Here is a 21,376-nt window from a genome sequence, read left to right as displayed (position 1 = left end):
AAGTCTCCAGCAGAGCAGGAGTGGCCTACATGCAGCACTCCGTCCTCGTCCGTCCATGGCGGGCGTGGGGTCTAAAGAAGAGTGGTGAGGCTGTGGTGAGGTGTCAGAACCAGCCCGGCCCAGGGTAGTGGGCTGGCCCACCGAGATTAGGATCCACCGGCCTGATGCCCAACTGCCGCCCAAGACTGGGCTCCTGATCAGGAACTCTCCTACAATACAACATCCTCAATACCACGATTGATCCTAGTTGTATATATTGCTTACATCGTAATAGCTTCATCTTCCTAAGCCTATATAGCAGTTCTAACAATTAAGAGTCTTATTAGCTCGAAAACCTAGCCCTATCTCTGAGTATATAGCCCTATATATAGCGCTTAGTAGTAACTACTATATCTTCGAAAGTCAATATAAAGATCGACATTATCCTAGCTAGCCTAGATAACTAGGTGGCTTAGAACTACGAGTTCGTTAACAAGGCTAAGTATCTCGACCTACTCGACTATTTCGAGGGCAAGGCGGAGCTCCTTCCAAAGTTTATATTAGCTGATACCTACGATCTCGCCTATAAGCGTATCCAACGTAAGCTCTAGGAATATATCGTCGAACTATAGGCTTCTACACTAGCTATAGCTATAGGAGCTCTAGCCGATCTAGGAGCGCCCGCTATAGGCAAGTAGTAGCCCGGTACTACCTCTATAGCCTAGGATAACGATATAGATTCCTAGACCCTCTCTAAGAACGAAGGTCTATAAGAGTAGCCTAGTGTCGAGGCACTGAATAGCTACTAGAGGAAGCTCTATAATAAGAGGGAGAAGTAGTTTAACAATAATATTGTTATTGTCATTATATAGGTCGAGAAGGATCTAGACTATAAGTATAAGGACTATAAACGCTAGACCAATTACTTTATTTAGATACTAACCTTTATAACTACTATAGTAGTAGCTAACTACTAGTCTACCTACTTTATAGAGTATACCGACCTTCGAATATAGTACAACAACCTTAAGAAGATTATTTGACCAACTATTAAAACGATAATAGAGCTTCGAATATATATTTATATCTACCTCGATATATTTAAATATCTTAGAAATATATATATTAAAGAGGCTAATTTCAAAAGGTAGCTCGTTAAGTAGAAGAACCTAATAGATAAAGCCTCTCTCTAGAAGATAAGCGAGACGAAGGATCCTAGCCTATAGTTCAACGAACTAATGGCTATACTAGAGAAGCTATTCCTAAGCTTTGTTTCCCTCTATACTATAAGTAAGATAGAGATCCTCGAGAAGCTAACTTTTCGAGATATAGCTATAGAAGTCTATAAAGGTATATACCTATTCCTTAAAAAGGCGTTTAACTATATAGAGAAAGCATCCTTCCTAATATATAGCCTTAGAGAGAAAGAAAACAAGGACCCTAAGTAACTAGAAGATTAGGAGGATCGCCCTAGGCACTAAGCTAGCTATAAGGAGGGAGCTAGAATTGGCTAATCCTACTTTAAATATAAGCTAAATACGCCTATAGCTCTTAGTACCTCTATAAGGTCCTCGAATATATTAAGGAAGTATTACGCCTATAATCATTTCTATCTAACTAAACGATACTACTATTTAAACCCTAAGAGTATATTACCTAGGTAGGAACCTAAAGAACATATTAAGGCTTGTATAGAGGCCAATTTAAAGGTTGATTCAACTCTATAAGCAGAGGCTAATAGGCTTTGGATAAAGAGGTCTAGGAGTAGCCTCGCTAACGATATAAAGAGCGATATAAGCGAAGATCTACTACCGTATTAACTAGCTAATCGCTCTAAGAGAGCTATAGCTATACTCTCGACGAAGGAGCCTAAGGTCTTCGAAGTAGATATAGCAAATGCTAACGCCCCTAAAGAGGGCATTGCTCCTAAAGAGAGTACTACCTAGGAAGAGGGTAATACCTCTGAAGTAGGTACCGCCCCCAATATAGGCAACGCCCCTAACGTAGGCACTAATATTATAGTAATATTTAGCTACTAGTATATTATAAGAATATAGTAGTAGAGAGCTATAGGCAAATATATAGCGAGCTTTACTACGATCCTAGCTATATTCTAGATAGGCTAGAGATATCCTCTAATCAACTCGGTAATCCTAGATTCGAGATCAACTATTTATATCGCTAACTATCTAAGTAGGTTTAAAAGGCCTTCTAAGTTGATTATACCTAATAACTATATCTAGGTAGGCGAGTACCCTATTTAGATTAAAGGATATAGCGAGATAGATATTAAATTGTAGAACGACAAAGGCGTTATAGTCCTTATGCTATATAACATAGCTTACTATCTAACCTTTGTATATAATATTATATTGTTAGAGTAGCTTAACCAACGAGGGATCTAGTAGGACAATAGGCTAAAGAGTATGCTAACTACCTACTTAGGCGCTAAGATTATATACTCTTTAGATATACTACGAAGAAGCTCCAACAATATATCCTTAAATATATACTCGAAGACTATACACCTATAGCCTTTGCTACCTAAACAAAGAGACTCGATCACTAGGCTCACTATATAAAGAGTATAGCAGATACTATAACTTGGCATCTACGCCTTAGCTATATAGGCCTAAGGGCCCTTGAACACTTCGTCAATTACTTACAAGGAGGGCGTATCAAAGGCGTACCAATGTTCAAGTATAATAGCTATAGCCTTAGCAAGTTAAAACGTAGGCCCAATCATATTCCTAGACCATTGAACTTGTTAGGAGCGGGGGCTCCTAGAAGGAAAGGGGTATACGTTGAAGTGACGGAGTACGAGCAAGGCACACGCAGAGCACACGCTACAGGGTAGCTACGAGGTAGGGGGGGTGCGGGTGGTTGCATTGAACGCTAGCCTCTCTCACTGCCTATGGGTTCTATCCTCCTTATCTCTCCTATCCTAGCCCTCGATCTTCCTCCGTATCGGCCAGCCTCTATTCCTAAGCTCGTAGATCCTTTCCTAGGCTATCCTATAGCGCCTATATAGCTCCCTAAGTGCGCCTAATCCGCTTTGTTGCCGACCTAATGTCTCAGTTCCCCGCACTTGCTTAGCCTGATGCCCCGTATTTCGCTTAGCTCTGAGCCCCTCCGATTGCTCCTCTAGGTAGCTCGTGTGATTTGGGCTACTGACGTACGCCCTAGTGGCGCACGTAGATGACTTGTATAGTGCCCTATAGTTGGCTAGGCTATGCTAGGTGCTAGATGTAGAGCGAGGTGGTTGGGCTAAGGGTTGTGCTAGGTGCCAAGGCGCGTTCCGAGGGCTGTGCTAGGTGCCAAGGCGGGTCCCACGGGTTAGGGTGGTTCTGAGGCATGACAGAACTATAGCCTAGGCGATAGGATCGCCTTAGATCTATACCTTTTCTAGGAGGGCCGACAACGCTTTAAACATTTGTTATTAGCGATAGATCGCTATTTAAGTATAATATAGGACTACTATCTATATAACTGTAAGGCGCTAGATATCCTAGTAGCTATTAAACACCTCGCTATACTGCTTAAAAGGCAGTATTAGCTACGTATTAAAGTCTTAGAGTATAATAACGAATTTATATAGGCGAACGCTATTACTACCTAGGTAGAGAGACAAGGTATCTAAATAGAGCCTTTAACGTCTAATACGCCTATATAGAACAGAGGCGCTAAACGTTTAGGGAGTATAATCAAGGAGAAGGCTAGAATGATAGCTATCGGTATATAGTTGCTAGAGCAACTGTAGCTAAAGGTTACTAGAGCTATAGTATATCTCTACAATAGGATACCATCCTTGACAATAGAGTAGATAACGCTACTAGATCGCTTTTATACCTTCCTCGCTAAAAGAGATAGCCTAAGAGCCTTAGAGTATAAGCTATACCAAGGGTATTTGAAGGTCTATAGTTGTAAGGCATTTACTATAATAGATACTACTAAAAAGAAAGAAAGGCGTCTTAAATAGTTTCGACTAAGAGCTTAGATTAGCTACCTCGTAGGATATAATTCCTTAAACATCTACTATATCTAGAACCTAGCTATCGACTAAGTAGTATATATATACAATATAATTTTTAACGAGAAGTAGGTATATCTAGGCAATCTAAAGCTTATAGTATAAGACATTCCCTAGGTAGACCTCGAAGAGCTAAAGCGCTAGCTTAATACTAAAGGCGCTAATAATACCAATTAGCTAGATAATAGCGATCTTACGTCTATAGCTAAGGAAGAGGATACAATAGAGGCGTTTAGTACACCTTTAATAACCTTCGAAGAACTAGAAGAGAGCCTAGCTACTATCGAAGAAGTATTAGATACTATTGTAGTAAAAGGCGATACTATTAGCACCTTCTTAGAGTTCTAATATCTAACTCCTCTATCTACTCTGCTAAGCGCTCTAATTGTAGCTACTTTCCTAGGTTTACGTTCGTCTAAAGCCTCTAAAGGAGCGTTCTAGCTATAGGAGGCCGCCTTTAATATAGGAACGTTGGGCCCTAGAGCTACTGAACATAGGCACTTAAGGAGGGTCCTCTATATAGAGGAAGAGAGAGAGGAACTTACCTAAAAGAGTAAAAAGAAGGCTAAGAAGATAGTCGGTACTATTAAGAAGAAAGACGACGATACTAAGAAGATCTCCTAAAAAGAAGTCGATCGCCTATAGTAAAAAGGTAAGCTTAGATCTATCTCTTAGTCGATACTCTCGTCTATACCTCGATAGTACTTTGAACTCGAAGATTACCTATTGAGCTAGCTATTCCTAGAAGCTGAACGTAATTATCTTCGAAGCTATAAGATAATAAGCTCCTAGGAAGAGATTCGCTACTATAATGAGGAGATCTAGGGCAATTAGATCCTAGATTATATATAGGTATATGTCTATAAGTTTAATAAGAGTAGATACCTCGTTAAGTATAAGGTAAGGCTTATAGTATATAGCGATTAGTAAAAGAAGAGGTTTACTAAAGAGAACTATATAGCTATATTTGCTATATAATTCTTTAGAATAGTATTTACTATTATAGCGAAGTTCGACCTAGAACTAAAGTAGTTCAATATAGTTAATACCTTCGTTAATATAAAGATCGATAAAGACATTTATATAAAGATACTATATAGCTATTGTAAGCTAGGAACTATCTTAAAACTAAAGAAGATACTCTATAGCCTATAGAAGTCTCCCCTCCTTTAGCAATAAGAGCTAATAGCTACCCTAAGGAACCTAGGGTTCTAGGCTATATTATAAGAGCCCTATATTATAACGAACAAAGGCATTATTATCTTCTTCTATATAGATAATATCGTCTTCGCCTATTATAAGAAGGATCAATACTAAGCTAACGAAGTGATTAGCTAGCTATAAGAAAAGTATAAACTTATAGGAGGAGATAACCTTCTATAGTTCCTAGGTATAGAGATTATTACAACTATAAGAGGCGCTTAATTTAGCTTAGCTAGACGGTATATATTAAGAAGATTATAAAGTTAGCTTAGGAAAAAAGAGAGCTAGAGACTCTAATAGCTAAGGGCAAATTGCTCCTATACAACGATATTGCTAGCTATAGCTCTATTAGGCTCTATTAAAGGAAGATCGGCTTAATCCTATATACTATCGTCAATATATACCTAGACATTGCCTTCGTAGCCTCTAAGCTTATATAGTTCAATTAGAACCTAGGACTAGAACACTACTATATAGCTAATCGAGTATTATAATATCTCTATTGAATAAGGTTCTAGGCCCTCTAACTAGGAGAAGGAGATATCCTAATTGTAGCTAGCAATACTAGCTTCGTCAACAACAGTATCGATTATAAAAGCTTATAAGGTTACGCTATTATACTATTTAGAGGGCTAATCGCCTAGCGAGCTAATAAATAGGATATAGTAACTATATCGACTATAGAAGTAGAGTTGTTAGTACTTATATAAATAGCGAAAGAAGGTATATTCCTTCAACGTCTATTAAAGGTACTAGAGATCTATCTAGATAATAAGATCCTATCGATCTAGTACAATAATAAGTAGACGATCTAGCTAATTAACGCTAAGATACCTATACTATAGACAAAGCTAAAATATATCGACATTTATAACCACTAGCTATACTAAGAAGCTTAGAACAAGAGGGTTAGTATAGATTACGTACCTTCGAACTAGATGTTGGCCAATAGCCTAACGAAGACACTAGAACTAGAGCCCTATAAGAAGTTCGTAGAGATGCTTAATCTAGCAGATATCTAGGCCCTTATCGAGATCCGCGCCTACAAGGTGGTGTAGAAGGAAGAAACATAGGGCTAGAAGAAGGCCCTAGCTGAATAGAAGGTTTAGTTTACAGTATAATATATAGGATTGAGAAGGGTAGGCGTATAAAGCTCAGTGGATTAGGGCGATAGTAGAAGGACCTTAATACTATAGAATTGCTAGATTAGGAAGGACGTAGTGTTGGAAATAGCTTTATAGATTACTGGATTTAGTAGGCCAGAGCCGGAGGCTCGACCTAGGGGGGTGTGTTAGAACTAGCCTAGCCCGGGGTAGCAGGCTAGCCTACCGAGATTAGAATCCACCGGCCTGATACCCAACTGCCGCCTAAGACTAGGCTCCTAATTAGGAACTCTCCTACAATACAATATCCTTAACACCACGATTGATCCCAGTTATGTGCATTGCTTATATCGTAATAGCTTTATCTTCCTAAGCCTACGTAGCGGTTCCAACATGAGGGCCTCCATTGCGTAGCATCGCTCCCTAGCAGTGATCTATGCACCTTCTGTAAGTTGGATTAGTCAGTGACACGCTATAGCGAGCTGCAATGTGTGGATACAATGGTAGGATCGTAGTAGAGCATCGGAATACAAAGAGAGTACGTTGTTCTAGTACAAAGGAAAGCTAAGGACTAAACAGAGCGTAGTATATATATATCTAGGAGTGGGGAAACTATGGCCAGTGCGTTATACCAAGCTCTAAGCCCCTTACCCCTAACGTGACACACCCCCCAGTTGTTCAACAGAGCGCCTAAGTATACGTAGTTGAACAACTGTAAAAACCAGAATATAGGAAATCCTCGTGAACAGTAGAATATATAGGAGTAGGTTGTATAAGGCTATAAGAAATTCTAAAGCGCGGTCTTGACTAATTAGAGCGCTTAGATCTAGGGGGAGGTATAAATTCCTACCTATAGGAGCTTAAGCTTCCTTCTTCCTATATATATCCTCTTATTTACGTATATAGTAGCTACTATTACTATTACTATTCCTAGCTCCCTAGAGCGTATAAGACTACTATACCTCTATACTTTGATATCTTCTTAGACAAATCGCCTATACCTTCGCCTACTCCTTTAAAGGAGGGTAATAGCGTCGAAGAGCTTATAGTAGAGCCTACTACCCTATATACCACTTCTAAAGAGCCTACTACACCTTCTTCTAATTAGCGCTACGGTCCCCTAGTCGAGTAAGTTATACGCTCTTCCTTCTAGCTTACTACTATATCGCTCTAACATACCCCTTAGTTATACCTTGCAAATAACTATAGAGCGTAAGATCCTATACCTAGGTTGTATATACGCCACTCTCGTAGGCTCCTACGATAGAACCTACTACAACTATAATGGCTATAGCGTATATTGCTAGCACTATAAGTGGTTTAATTATAGCTATAAGCTAATCCCCACCGCTACTATAGAGAAGGTACTAGCTCTGTGATATAGGGCAGGAGGAATAGGGGGGTTATGTGACCTATGTGTCTATATACGTAGATTAGATAAGGGTGCCCCGCGCCCTACGTTGCAGAGTTTGCAACGCTAGGCCCAATCGGGCAGGCGGGGTACATATATATGTTCTGCCCTATAGGTATATATTTCTTAGTATACCGCCGCCTAGATCTTCGATCTACTACCATTATCAATCGACATCTTATTATTTTATATATCTATAGCACTTCTCCGTATTAAGTGGTAGCTACGACTATAAGATCATTGACTTGATTATTTTCTTCTTTCGTTATCAATCGACTAGCCTATATAGCGGCTTTGCCAACAACAGTAGCCGGTTGAACCCCCGCTTTCTTCGTATAGCGACTTGACGAGGTCGATAGCGTTAGAAGCACCTGATCCTACCTTCGAACAACGGTTTAGTCGAAGAGCCTTAATCGCATAGCGGTTCTACCGACAGCGATTACAATCTTTAGCTATCGATCGATCAGTCTATATAATGGCGATCGCCGACAGTATCGCCGACAGCAGTGGCCGATCAACCATCTAATTCTTCTCGCATAGCGGCGACGGCTAATAGCGATTGGAACGCCCTTTTCTCTAGCTCAACGACGAACCTTTTATTAGGCCTTCGTCAACTATTAATACGTCAATGATACGTCTATTTGACCCGACTTCTATAGTTTAAACCAAGGTAATAGGCAAGATAGCCGATTATAGCTATAACATTCGTTCTTACGCCTCTTTGCTAGCTAAGCAACTCTCTAAGTACGATATTGCTATATCTAAGAAGATCGAAGAGACGTTATATACCTTGTATAAGGGTTTTATTCCTTCGGCTCTAGAGCCGCCTACTCCCTAAGAGTATACTTATCGCTATATCGTCGTTGGCTAAGAGGATGATCCTGATAATACTTAACTAGGCGATAAGCTATCCTTCGAAGATGCTTAGAGCAATTCTAAAGAAGTAGAAAATATTCTAAACCTCCTAGAACATATTAAGGTCGATACTAATTAGCCTTTTATCAAGTAGCTTAGCTAGACCGTTGGCGAATATACTACTTTGCTTAAGAGCACTATTGCTATAGTCAATCAACTTTAGGCCAACGTTGCTAAGATTCGACCTATACTCGATAGATTAACGAACTTTTATAACTATTTTAAGGACTTGCTAGAGGTTATAGGTCAACTTTAGGTAGCTATCGTTTAAACTAGCGAGGTCGTCCAATAGGTCTAGTATTAAAAAGAGCTTTTTATATAATATATATATAATATAGATAATCGGTTAAGTAAAATCGATAATGTTATTGCTTAGTTGACTACTAAGAACCTATTGGCTAATCCTAGGCTAGCTAAAGAGCTTTCGCTAGCTACTCCTATATTGACTATAGAGCTATAGCTATATACCTCTTCAATTCGGAGCCGCCGCTTAGTGGCAATGGTAGCCTCTTTGATAGAGAGCCTCCGTATACCTCTCCCGGTCTAGCCTACTTAACTTTGTATATAAACCGCCTTTCCTATTCCTTTAGAGAGCGTCGATATCGATATAGCTTACAACCTAGCCGTAGGTATACCGCCAGTGCGCTAGGCCTATATTACGTACCCCAACAATTTGCGCCTAGGTGGCTAGCACTAGGCTAAGTCGCCTTTGAGTGACCCTCCTTAGGGCGAGCCGCCTCAGGGTGGCCAACACTAGGCTATATCACTTCTTAGGCGGCCCCCTAGCGCTAGCGGCTATAATCCGAATGACCTAAGCGACCTAGACGATAGCGATAGGGGGCGCTGTCCAAATAGCTATCTAAACAACAACTGCCTATCTTTCCTGCCTCCTCTAAACTATAGCTACTAGGAGTACTCTTATAATACTATAGGTACTAGAGGTAGCTAATGTATCTCTACCTTCAAGATCAAGTGCAATGACATTAGCACTTTCAATCCTAGCTACAAGGACCTAGACGATATAAGCATCGTTATAGATAGTAAGAACGTGATTTTTACCGATATCTATTGCTTTATCTAGCATTTATTAACTTTTTTAGAGGACCTAGACACTGGCTACGATATAGCCTAGTAAATTTTGCACCTCCTGCCTATAGTTCTCGCTAGCCAAGCTCTCCTCTAGTAGAATAGCGAAGTTACTATATAAGAGCGCTCGTAGTAGTGTTAAGCAGGTCTTTATATAGTCTTTGATCAATTGGTAGAGCATTTTATAATAGATCGCTAAATGGCTATCGATAAGTTTAACTAAGGACGGTTAACTATTAGGTATATTGTAGAGAACCTTGACGCCCTAATGAACTTCTTCTAGAAGAAGTTACATTTTATATACGTAGTAGGCTAGATCAATTATAACAATTCAAATTGGTATAACGCTATAGGCACTATTTACAACCGTCTAGACTCGACTATTATATCTTTTCTTCTATAGCCTAAGACGAAGTATACTCTAGTGTATTATATATATAAGATTATAGAAGTATAGCCTACGCTTATTACTATCGCTTGTAATAAGTTCCTAGAGTTAAAGAAGTCTTCGCTTACTAGTAAGTCTACTATTTCTAGTAATACTAAGTTTAATAAGAAGCTCTTTAGACGCGTTAATCGCTATAGCAACGACCATTAGAACTACGACGATAACCGTTGTAACTGAGATCGCGACTAAGGTAGTAAACACCGCCTAGATAACCGTGATCCTAAGCGTAACGATCGAGCCTAAGACTATATATACCTTATCGACAACGTTGATTCAAAGACGTTATCCGATTCGGAAGCCAATAACGAAGCCGAAGCTAATTATAAGTTATCCGTTTCCGATAGCATCGACGAGTCGGATATTGCCTATATAGTTTACAATTTAAAGCTAACCTGTTACAAGTGCCATTAGACATTCAATATAGTTCCTACTACCAACGTATATATCTGTACTTATAGCAAGACAATCGTTCCTAAAAGCGTTCACCACTATTGAGCCAATTAGGCTAACCTAGGCCGTCGAACCTATAGATATTGCGATACCCTATATAATTTGTGGAACTAGCTCTTCAAATACTTGAAAACCTATTCGGTAGCTACTTCTAGTACTATCAAGTGCTTAAAGTATATAATTGCTACCGCCGATAACGCCTCGGAGGACGATATCCTACTTGCCAAAGGCTCTAGTCTAGCTATAGACTTCGCTATCGACCTAGAGGTATAAGAGGCCCCCGAAGTAGCTAACCTAAGTATCAACAATCTATATAGTATTTACATCTACTTACGTATTAAGGCCTATGCTTAGCTTAGCTACAAAGACTTAGAAGTTTACTTCGATCTAGATACTAGCCGTTCAATTATTGACAAAACCTTCCTAAGTACCCTCAAATATTCGATTAAGCGCTATAATAGCTAAATTCATAGTATTGGAAAGACCTTGCCTACCTAGTAGGCGACCTTCGTCATTTACCTACTAGGCGTCACCGCTACTAGCCTAGCCCTCCTTAAGTTCACTTAGTCTACCTAGGTAGTAGATAAGCTACTCGCCAACCTTCTATTAGGAGCCGACTTCCTAGATCTATATTAGGCCTCTATCGATTATAGTACAAAGATCGCTAGCCTACATAGTATCCTAGGAGGATTCGATATACTATTCGCTATATATACCTAGACGTTTCCCTATATATATAAGGTTAAGACTATATACGCCGTCACCTTATAGCTTAAACAAGAAGCGTTTATCGCTATAGAATATAAACCTCTCTCGATAGGTTGGTCTATAATATTTAACGTTCGCTATCTTACTATATTAAACGCCGTTGTCAACGCTAAGACCCCTAAGGTGGTAGCTCTTAAAAATCCGACTAAGGGAGTTCTCACTATTTTAAAGCGCTACCCTATTAGCCGAATTAAGGATATTGACGATAGTGGTTATATCGCCTATTCCTAGGAGATAGCCTTTATAGCATTGACTATAGCGACTGTCTTAACTACTATATCGTCTACTACTACGAGCTCTAGTTTAGTTTAGACCGCCATTTAGTATACTAACCCTAGTGTATTAGCCGCCTTCGATATATATAGCCTAGTTTATACTATTCTAGGAGACTCAGTACAACTTATAAGCGATATTTTATCTTAATCCCTAGTATCTTCTCGAGATTCGCCAAAGTCCCTAATACTTTATAGCGACGTAGTATATTAGCTAACTACTTTATCTGAATCTAGACCTATATTATACCAATTGGTGTACCTACTAGGCTAGCTAGCCTAGCCTATATTACGCTAATCGATCTAAGATCCTAGTATTGAAGGCTATACCAATAGGTATAATCCGAGCCCTGAGCCTATATACCTAGATTCTACTAATAAGCGTAATACGCCTCTTACGCTAGAGGCTAATAGTTATACTAATAGGTATAATCCTAGCCTCGAATTGCCTATAGATAACTGTAAGCCGGTGGTACTAGAGAAGTATTCGACTCTAGGCCTTAAGATACCTACCGACTTACTAGAGATACTTACTTCAGAGGGTATATATATATATACCTAAGATTGTAAGCTGGTATAGCGATTTGTTGATATCGTCAAGTGTTATCCTCGCCTATAGAAGGATAAGAGCTAGATTGTTTAAGACGAAGAGGATATAATACGAGTACCTCTTATAGAAGGCTAGTAGTATTAGAAGATCTATACTCGTTAATACCCTCTAAATGTATACGATTACGAAGTTCTTAACGCTACCTTCGACGAACTATATTGGCAAAAGCGCTTTAAATAGGCTATAAAGGCTACTCCTTTTGTACACCTAGTATTTGTCGTTTAGCGTACCTCTTATAGTAAGATCAAGGGCTACGTTGTTATCGATTTATATACTCTCAATAAGGTTATAGTACCTGACAACTACCCTCTGCTACTTTAATTAGACATTATTATATACCTATAAGGTAAGAAGTTCATTACTACGATCGATACTATGTCCTTCTTCTACTAATTTAATGTCTATCCTCTATACTACAATCGCTTTACCCTAATTAGCCTTTACGGATTGGAATAGCCGAAAATATGCCTTATAGGCTACCGTAATACTCCTATATATATCTAGCGCTTTATAGATCAGTTGCTTCGCCTTTACGCCTCTTTCGTCTAAGTATTTATCGACGACATTATTATCTTTAGCGATATAGCTAAAGAATACGCTAAGCACTTAGAGACCGTCTTTAATCTATTTGAGAAGAAGAATATCTCTATCGCGCTAGCTAAATCTTATATCGTATACCCTAGTATAGAGCTTCTCGGTTTCTACGTCGATAGATTTGGATTAACTAACACTGAGTACTATATAGCCGCCTTTTAGAACCTCGCCTTTCTAAACAATCTAAAGGCTCTAGAGTAGTATATCGGTATATTAGGATTTCTATACTATCTAATCCTATACTATATATAGCCTATTGAGCCTCTCTAGAACTATAAGACTATACTGCTTATAAAAGGCTAAGCTACTAGCTAAGTACAATATAGCAACCCTAGCAAGTGCGCCGCCTATTACGTTAAGACTTCCTTCGAACCTACGCTAGCTAAGAAAGCCTCCTTCGAAGCTATTCAGGACGCTATCTATAAGCTAGACCTAACTATTTTAGTCTACTTTGATCTTAATAAGACCCTCTTTCTATAGATCGACGGGTACCTAGAGTATAGCTTTAGCGTTATAGCGTTCCACCTCGCCGATAGCTATAAATAGAAGTCTAGAACTGTCATCTCGTCGACTTAAGTTTAGCTCGTTATATTCCTAAGCTAGTACCTTACTAAGGAGGAACTCTAATATAGACCTTCTAAATAGGAGGTCGCCTACTTTGTTTAGGTAGTTAAGAAACTATATACTACAATTTACTTATTGTATAAGCTAGTTGTTGTTCTTATAGATCACACTTCTATAAAAGGCATTGTCAACTAGACTATTTTGGATATATCGTCTACTAAGCGAGCTAATCGTAGGCTTATCAACGCCTCTATTTACCTCTTATAGTACAACTTAGAGATCTATCACCTTCTAGGCCGCCTAAACCCAGTACCTAATACGTTTAGCTGTTTAAAAGCTCTATAGGATAATCTAAACTATAAAAATAGCTTTAGTAACAACGATATAGTCCTCGACAACATTTAGTTCGCCTTTATAGAAGTAAAGCTAGATAACGACCTTTAAGCTCGCTTTATAGCTATATACTCTTATAACGCTAAGTATACCGCTATTATTAAAGATCTTAATATCGAATTAGCTACTAAGGGTAGTAGTAAGGTTTTCTCTTAGCTTAGCTTCCTATTCATCCTTATAGATAGCCTTCTTTATAACATTCGACCTAATGGATTATATTCACTTTATATGCCTTACAATATAATTTAAACTATCTTAGAGGCTACCTACAACAAGAAGCACCACTTCGACACTGAGTGGATGTTGTACGACTTACAAGGTATATCGATAGCCTATAAAACCTATAACGTTAAGAAGTACGTTAAACTATACCCAAAGTGCTAAGTTAATATAATAGATCGTCGCCCTAAACTAGGCAACTATTAACCGATTCGACTATCTAATACTTTGCTAATATACGTTATTACTATCGATTTTATTCTAGGCCTACCGAAGGTCCTAGCTATCGGTTTACCCTAGTAGCTCCTAAACCACGACCACTTCGATAGCTTACTTATAGTATCTTATAAGTTATCGAAGCGTACCCTCCTTATTCTAGGCAATTCTAGCTATTTAACCTAGGAATAGGGGTATATTCTAATTTGCCAACTGCTTCTTAGCGACTAGGGCGTACCTACTACGATTATCTCTAACTACGATTATAAGTTTACTTCTAACCTCTAGTAAGGCGTCTAGAAGGCTCTAGGTACTAAGTTGCTAATAACGACGTCCTACTACCTATAAGTGGACGGCCTTTCTAAACGTAAGAACTAGACTATAGAAATTACGATTCGCTTCTATATATTCGAACGCCTTGAAGGCAATTGGCTAGATATTATCGTACCTTTATAATAGTACCTCAATAATGTTTATACTAAAGCTGTTAAATCCTCGCTTTATAAGCAGCTCTTCGGCTTTAAGCTTCCTAGACCGTTGGAAGCTCTTACTAACTAGGCTACTACTAAGCCGGCTACTATCCTAGCTTTGTAAAATACTCTACGCTAAGATGCTCAATTGAGTATAGACTTCGTAGTAGTACGCGCTAAGCGCCGTTATAATAGTAAATACTACGACATTGAGTTCAATATAGGCGACAAGGTTTATTTACGCCTATACTACAGTTACTATCTCCTAGGCAACCTATCCTAGAAGTACTTGTAGTAGTACGTTAGACCTTTTCTAATCAAGCACTATATTAGCCGCCTAGTATACAAATTGGATCTCCTAGCTAATATAGGTATCTACTTAGTTATCTCTATCGTTTACCTTCGCCTAGCTCCTTAGGAAGACGATCCTTTTAGCTATAATACGCTGCCTCCTAGCCCGATCGTCGACTCTCAATTAGACCGCTCCTCTAATGACAACGAATTAGGCAATAAATATAAGGTTAACGTAATCTTTAACTATAAAGTTATATACAAAGGCCTTAAATACCTAATTAAATAGACTAGCTATAGCTAAGAAGAGAGCGTCTAGAAGACTATATACGAGCTATACTATATATAGCGCTTGATCGACGAATACTAAGCTTGTAAAGGCGATTATCTAGATCGCCTAGTCTCTTACGATGAGCCTCCTATACCTGATTAGGCACCTTGACCGGCTTATAAGCGTAGCCGGCCTCGTAAAAACTCTATTCCTACGGATAACAACCAGATATTGAAGAAGTCAGTTGACCGCTATCCAGATCAATCTAGCACTATACTTCTAGCCCTACGTCGTAGCGCTCAATTAAAGGGTATTTGATGATATAGAGGATCTGGATAAGCAAGGCAATGAGGGCATTGCCGTTTTTTCCTATAGGCCTAGACTTAATATAGGGCAGGAGGAATAGGGGGGTTATATAACCTATATATCTATATATATAGATTAGATAAAGGTGCCCTACGCCCTACGTTGTAGAGTTTGCAACGCTAGGCCTGATCGGGCAAGCGGGGTGTGTATACGTGTTCTGCCCTATAGGCACGTATTTCTTAGCGTACTACCGCCTAGATCTTCGATCTACTACTATCATCAATCGACATCTTGTTATTCTACATATCTATAGCACTTCTCTGTATCACTCTGACTATAGCTATCAACAACCTTGACTAGAAGGTGAGTTCTCTCTATTCTCCACTCTATACCCCCTATTTAACAGTAGGTTAGGCTATAAAAAAGATTCGCCCTACGCTTTGTACACTTTTAAACGATCCTTAAGAGGTTAAGGAGAAGGGAGAGTAGGAGGATATAGAGATAGTAGAGCCGGAGGAGTAGTAGCCTTAGTAGTAGGTATAGAAGTAGGTATAGGAGGGTCCTACAGTCGCTTAGAGTAGAGCCTTAGATAATCCCCTCGGTTTTATACCTATAGCGTTAATAGAAAGTAAGGCGTAGAAGGTGCTCTCTAAGTAGGTAGAGAGCGATAAACTAGTTGATAATCGGGAGCTAGAGCAGATCGTTATATAGACAATAGAGCTAGCAGAGCAGTTAGAGATATAGGCGAAGATCCTTTGGCTTTAGGGAAAGGCGGCGATAATAGAGCTTATTAATCGTTAGAATATACAAGGCTAGAGCGTAGAACAATAGTATTAGATAGTCCTTAAGAAGAAGATAGTTGACTCCCCTACTCTTTTCTTGCCTAATATATATCTTAAAGGTTCAATAGAGCGTAGAAGTGCTCGAACTTCTATCTCGAAAGCTGCTTCGTTAAACCGTCTATAGGTATCTACGCTATAGGAAAGTAGAGTACGTCGAACTACTTGTTCTAATACTCTTGACAAAGCTATATATTGTAAATATCTATATAGCGTAGGCGAGTGTTAATTTTTATATACTCTCCTACTATAAGGCGAATTGTCTGCTAATTGCTATAGAAGATCTTCTAAGGCTCTCTAATCTTAAATACGAGGTCCCTAAATAAACGCTTTAGAGCGATCGTCTTAGCTATAGTAAACGATAGAGCTTTTAACTCCGCTTTAGTAGAAGATATAGTGACGGTATCTTACTATATAGCCTTCTAAGAGATTAGCTCGCTAAAGAGTATTATAATATAGCTTTACGAAGAGCGTTGTATATCTAGATCGTTAGTATACAATGCGTTGAACGTAATCTAGAGCACTTAGTGAACAACCCTACCCCTATACTATATACTAAGGAAGTGTATAGTATATAGGTACTAGATAACTCATTTCGTCGCTTTAATATACTCTAGTCCTAGATTTGTTAGGAACTAAGAGAGCTTTATAGCTATAAAAGCGACGTTGAGCTAGATTATAACTATAGAGTAGAGGATTAAGCCTATAAGCTTTTAGTACAGTTTAACCTACTTAGGAGTCGCCTCTCCCTTGCACTTGCGAAGCTCCTCTATAAGGAGAGGAATAGCTAAAGCGCTTACGATATCGGAGAGACTATACTTCTTCGCGATCTTCTTAATATACTAGTCGTATATAAGCTAGATTTTATACGCTCTATAGTTATAGATGACGCTAATCCTAAGGAAGTACTCGACATCGTTCTACTTATATACTTTGTACTTCGTCTTAATGCCCTTTATAATACGCTCTATAGCTATAGCGTTATCTCGATAGTAAACTACTAAGAAGTCGTCGATATAGAAGATAAGGATTATCTTCTTCTTAGGGTCGAGGAATAGGCAAAGTTCTTCTATAGAGGGCTATATACCAAGCTCCTTAAAAGCACTATAGAACTTATTATACTATAGGAGCGACAAGTCCTTTAGCCTATAGAGAGCCTTTAAGAGCTCTATATAAATCCCTAGTTTCTTAAATCCCTTTGGAAGCTTATAAGTCACCTACTCTATATCTAGCCTCCTCGCATTTAGGAACGCCTACTTGATATTAAACTGCTTTACCTCTAGGTCGAAATACACTATAAGCGCTATAACAGTATAAAAAGAGTATATAACGAGGGTAGCTATATATATATTCGCGATATTAGTAGTGTCTTATAGATCGCCTTATATATAGATATACGCTTTGCACTTCTTAAGGTTACTATCCTTGTCGAGCTTATAGTTAAATACCTACTTCAACGGCAGAGGCCTCGTTTTTATATACTCTCGCTTAATCTCTTACTATATTCCCTTGCTTATAAAATTATAGATCTCCTTATATATAGCCGCCTTGAACTCCTTTATATATAGGTAGTTCTCTAAATCTCTCTAGTTCTTTAGGAGAGGGGGGAGCTCAATATTATAATATATCGTTAGTATCTAGCTAGCAACGGTAGTAAACACTGTATATAGGGTCTAAAACGACTCTAGGAAAAGCGTCTCAATACCCTTCTAAGATATAGGGAAGAACGTCTTATTACTATCGTAGTATTCCTAGGGAGTAGGATTCGAATAATTAGTCTAGAACTTTAGCCCTAGGTTCTTCTATATTTCCAATAACCTAATAAAGAAAATGTATATATACTCTAAAGCTATATTTAGAACTATATTCTTATATACTTTTGTAGAAGGCTTCTAAATCTATATACTCCTCCTTATAGATATAAGATGCTCCTTAGGCTTATATCGTAGTTTTAATACGCTCATTCCTAGCTTATTGGTCGAAGGTTATATTTATAGAGCTTTAGGCCCTATAGGCTAAGTATCTTACTCTACTATATATTCTATCGTATTATAGAATATATCCTCTTCCTCACTTTATAGAGCTATAGGCTCTATAGGCGAAGATACCTCCTTATACTCGCTTTACAAAGCTAAGGGCTCTATAGATAGGGAAGCCCTATATTTGCTCCTAAGGGTAGCACCTTGTAGAACAGCTATAGCCGGCCTAAGATCCCTAGGTACTCTACTAATCTCTAGAAGAGTACTAGAATTATCGGCTAAACCCCTATTTCTATTATTACCTCTATCTATAAGCTCTTTCTATAGCTAAGCCTATAGTTCTAGTAACATCTTAGAGGTTAAGAGTCTACCCTATATATACGCTTCCTCTATCCCCGAGTCTTAACCTAGTAGTATACTCTTACACTTAGGAACTACAATAGTAATAGACTTAAACGTTAGTCCTCTATACTTAAGTTCGTAGAGCATTTAAAAAATCGACCTAGCGTCCTAGGTCTCTTTAACCCCCTTGTCTAAGTACTTTGCTACTTCTTTGACAATAGCAACTTCCTAAGTAGGAAGCTCTTCTTTACTTAGACGATAAAAGGTCCTCTCGTTGAACGTTACGTTCCTCGTTATAATAACCTTATTGAGCTTAGGTACCTAGATATAGTAAATATTAAATATTCTATACCTAACTAGGTACTTAATTCATCTATATAGCTGTACTTTGAATTCTCTCTTTCAATACTTAGCCTTATACTCCTTATCCAAGGGGTATACTCTATAGCTATATACAAAGATCCTAGACCAATTAGGGTATAAATCTACTATTAGCGTTTAATAGAAGGTCAGCTCCTATTAGCGAAAGTAGTTCTTAAATTAAGAGTAGAGTACCTTGTTATAGCTTCGAAGACTATAAGTATAGTTAGGCGAGATAGTATATAAGAAAGCTACTACCTTTACTCCCTTTAGCTAGAGCTTTATAGGTAGATTTATAGCAATAAGTATCTTTATACTCTTTAATTGTAAAACTTACTCTACCTACTCTAAAGCTCTGTTTAGCTATAGAGTATATATTAGCGTAAGCTCTAAGTTAATACCTTTGTTATATACCTAGAGCTAGTAAGCTATTAGTCGACGATCTTCTAATACGATAACTCCTATATCGTTGTCCTAGTAGATCTTATAGATATTAAGTCCCTACTACCGTTTAACCTAGCGTTCGAAAGCTCTAACGGTATTAAAGAGCTCGGTTTAACCTTTGTTAAAGAGTGTAAAAGCCTAGATCTGTCCACTGAATTTGTCCTTAATTACAAGGAAATACTAGGATCCGTCAAACTTAGAAGGGAATAAAAAGAGGTCCTAGGAGATATACTAGAATAAGCGTAGAGTACGATACTCTGTCTTATAAAGCGTATTATATTCCCTAGTATATAATAGAGTATATACCTTATATTCGATTATCGGTATTCCCTAGATCTTAATATTCTTAGTGCTCTATACTAATGCTTAAAGAGCTCTCTAACCTAGATATTTAGATCTCTTATATTAGAGCTCCTTAGTATCTTCTCTCTCTCGAAGTATATATAATATATATAATCTCGTATTATCTTTATAAACAACTATATTTATTGTTACTAGGCCTATAAAGCTTTATAAGGGTTAGAGAGTATAAAGGTAAAAGAAAAGGTTCTTCGATTCTAAGAAAACTATATTAAACTTATAAACCAACTGCTTAACCTTTATACTCTTCTTAAACGTTCTATACTATAGAGAGTAGTCTAGACTAAAATACTAGATACTAGCTATATATAGAGCGGTTTCTAATATGATATTAATATAAAAGCCCTCTACTATAGCAATATTCTTTAAATAGAGGTCTATAGTTCTTTTCCCCTACTCTCTATCTAGCATCCCCTTTATAATACACTCTCCTCTTCCTAAAATAAGGAAAGTAGTAGTACCTACTTCTATATAATCACTATCTCCTAATAGTATAAAGGTACTAAGAACTAAGAGCTTCTTGTCGTTAACGATATATAGAGCAGTATAGTTGTTAAGAAGAGTACTCTAAGAAAGCTAGTAGGTAATAGTAGTCGAGAATATAAATAGATAATAAGCTTCTTCGCTAAAAAGGCTTAGGTCGATAATAGTATAGACGATTTTATTAGAGAGAGCTAAGCTAGAGTTCCTTTACTCTATAGAGCTAGAGCTATACCGCTTTTAAAAGCTCTTTTAGAGGGAATACTATTTTAGTTTATTAAAGCGTTCCTTAATTTTAGTAATCTATACTTCTAAGAGCTTATAGTAGCCCTTCTCTACTTTAGAGATTACTATCTAAAGAAACTAATAGTCAACTAGCTTCTATTTATACTTACTATTAGCCTTATAAAGGTATAGGTAGAGCTTTGAGCTATAAGAGCCTACGTTATCTAAGGAACTATTGCCTTAAGCTACTCCTAAAGAGGTAAATGCACTATAGCTAAGCCCCTTAGAGTAGGCGTTGTCGATCTAAATACTAAGGTAAGCACCTAGCTTATCGAAAATAAGAATTAGATATCCTTTAGCTTCGAGTACCTCGATCTTAGAGAGCTAGTAGCGAGCCTAGTCTAGGGCGATCTAATGACCAACCGCCTTAATAAGGTACTTAGAAGCTCTAGGTCCAACGACCTTTAGGATATCGAAGCTCTTTGTATATAGGTATACTTCGTTCTAAAAATAGTACTATTTATATAGATTGACACCTACTTTATAAGCTTCTTATAAGACTATTATATACTAGTAAGTAGCTATATCCTCTATAAAAGTGTCGATAGGCGTAAGCTATTTATAGAGCTTATAGATAAAGGCCTAGGGGCTACTAAGGCTAGCGTTTAAGATAGCGATATATATAGCGTTGAGTAGAGGCTAGTAGATAGAGGGTATAATCCACTAGTTAATAAGCGAATACGACTTA

This window comes from Thermothielavioides terrestris, chromosome 3, assembly GCF_000226115.1.
Source record: "Thermothielavioides terrestris NRRL 8126 chromosome 3, complete sequence".
In the NCBI taxonomy this organism is placed as follows: Eukaryota; Fungi; Ascomycota; class Sordariomycetes; order Sordariales; family Chaetomiaceae; genus Thermothielavioides; species Thermothielavioides terrestris.
The sequence above is the reverse complement of the archived record's forward strand: the minus strand, read 5'-3'. Positions refer to the sequence as shown.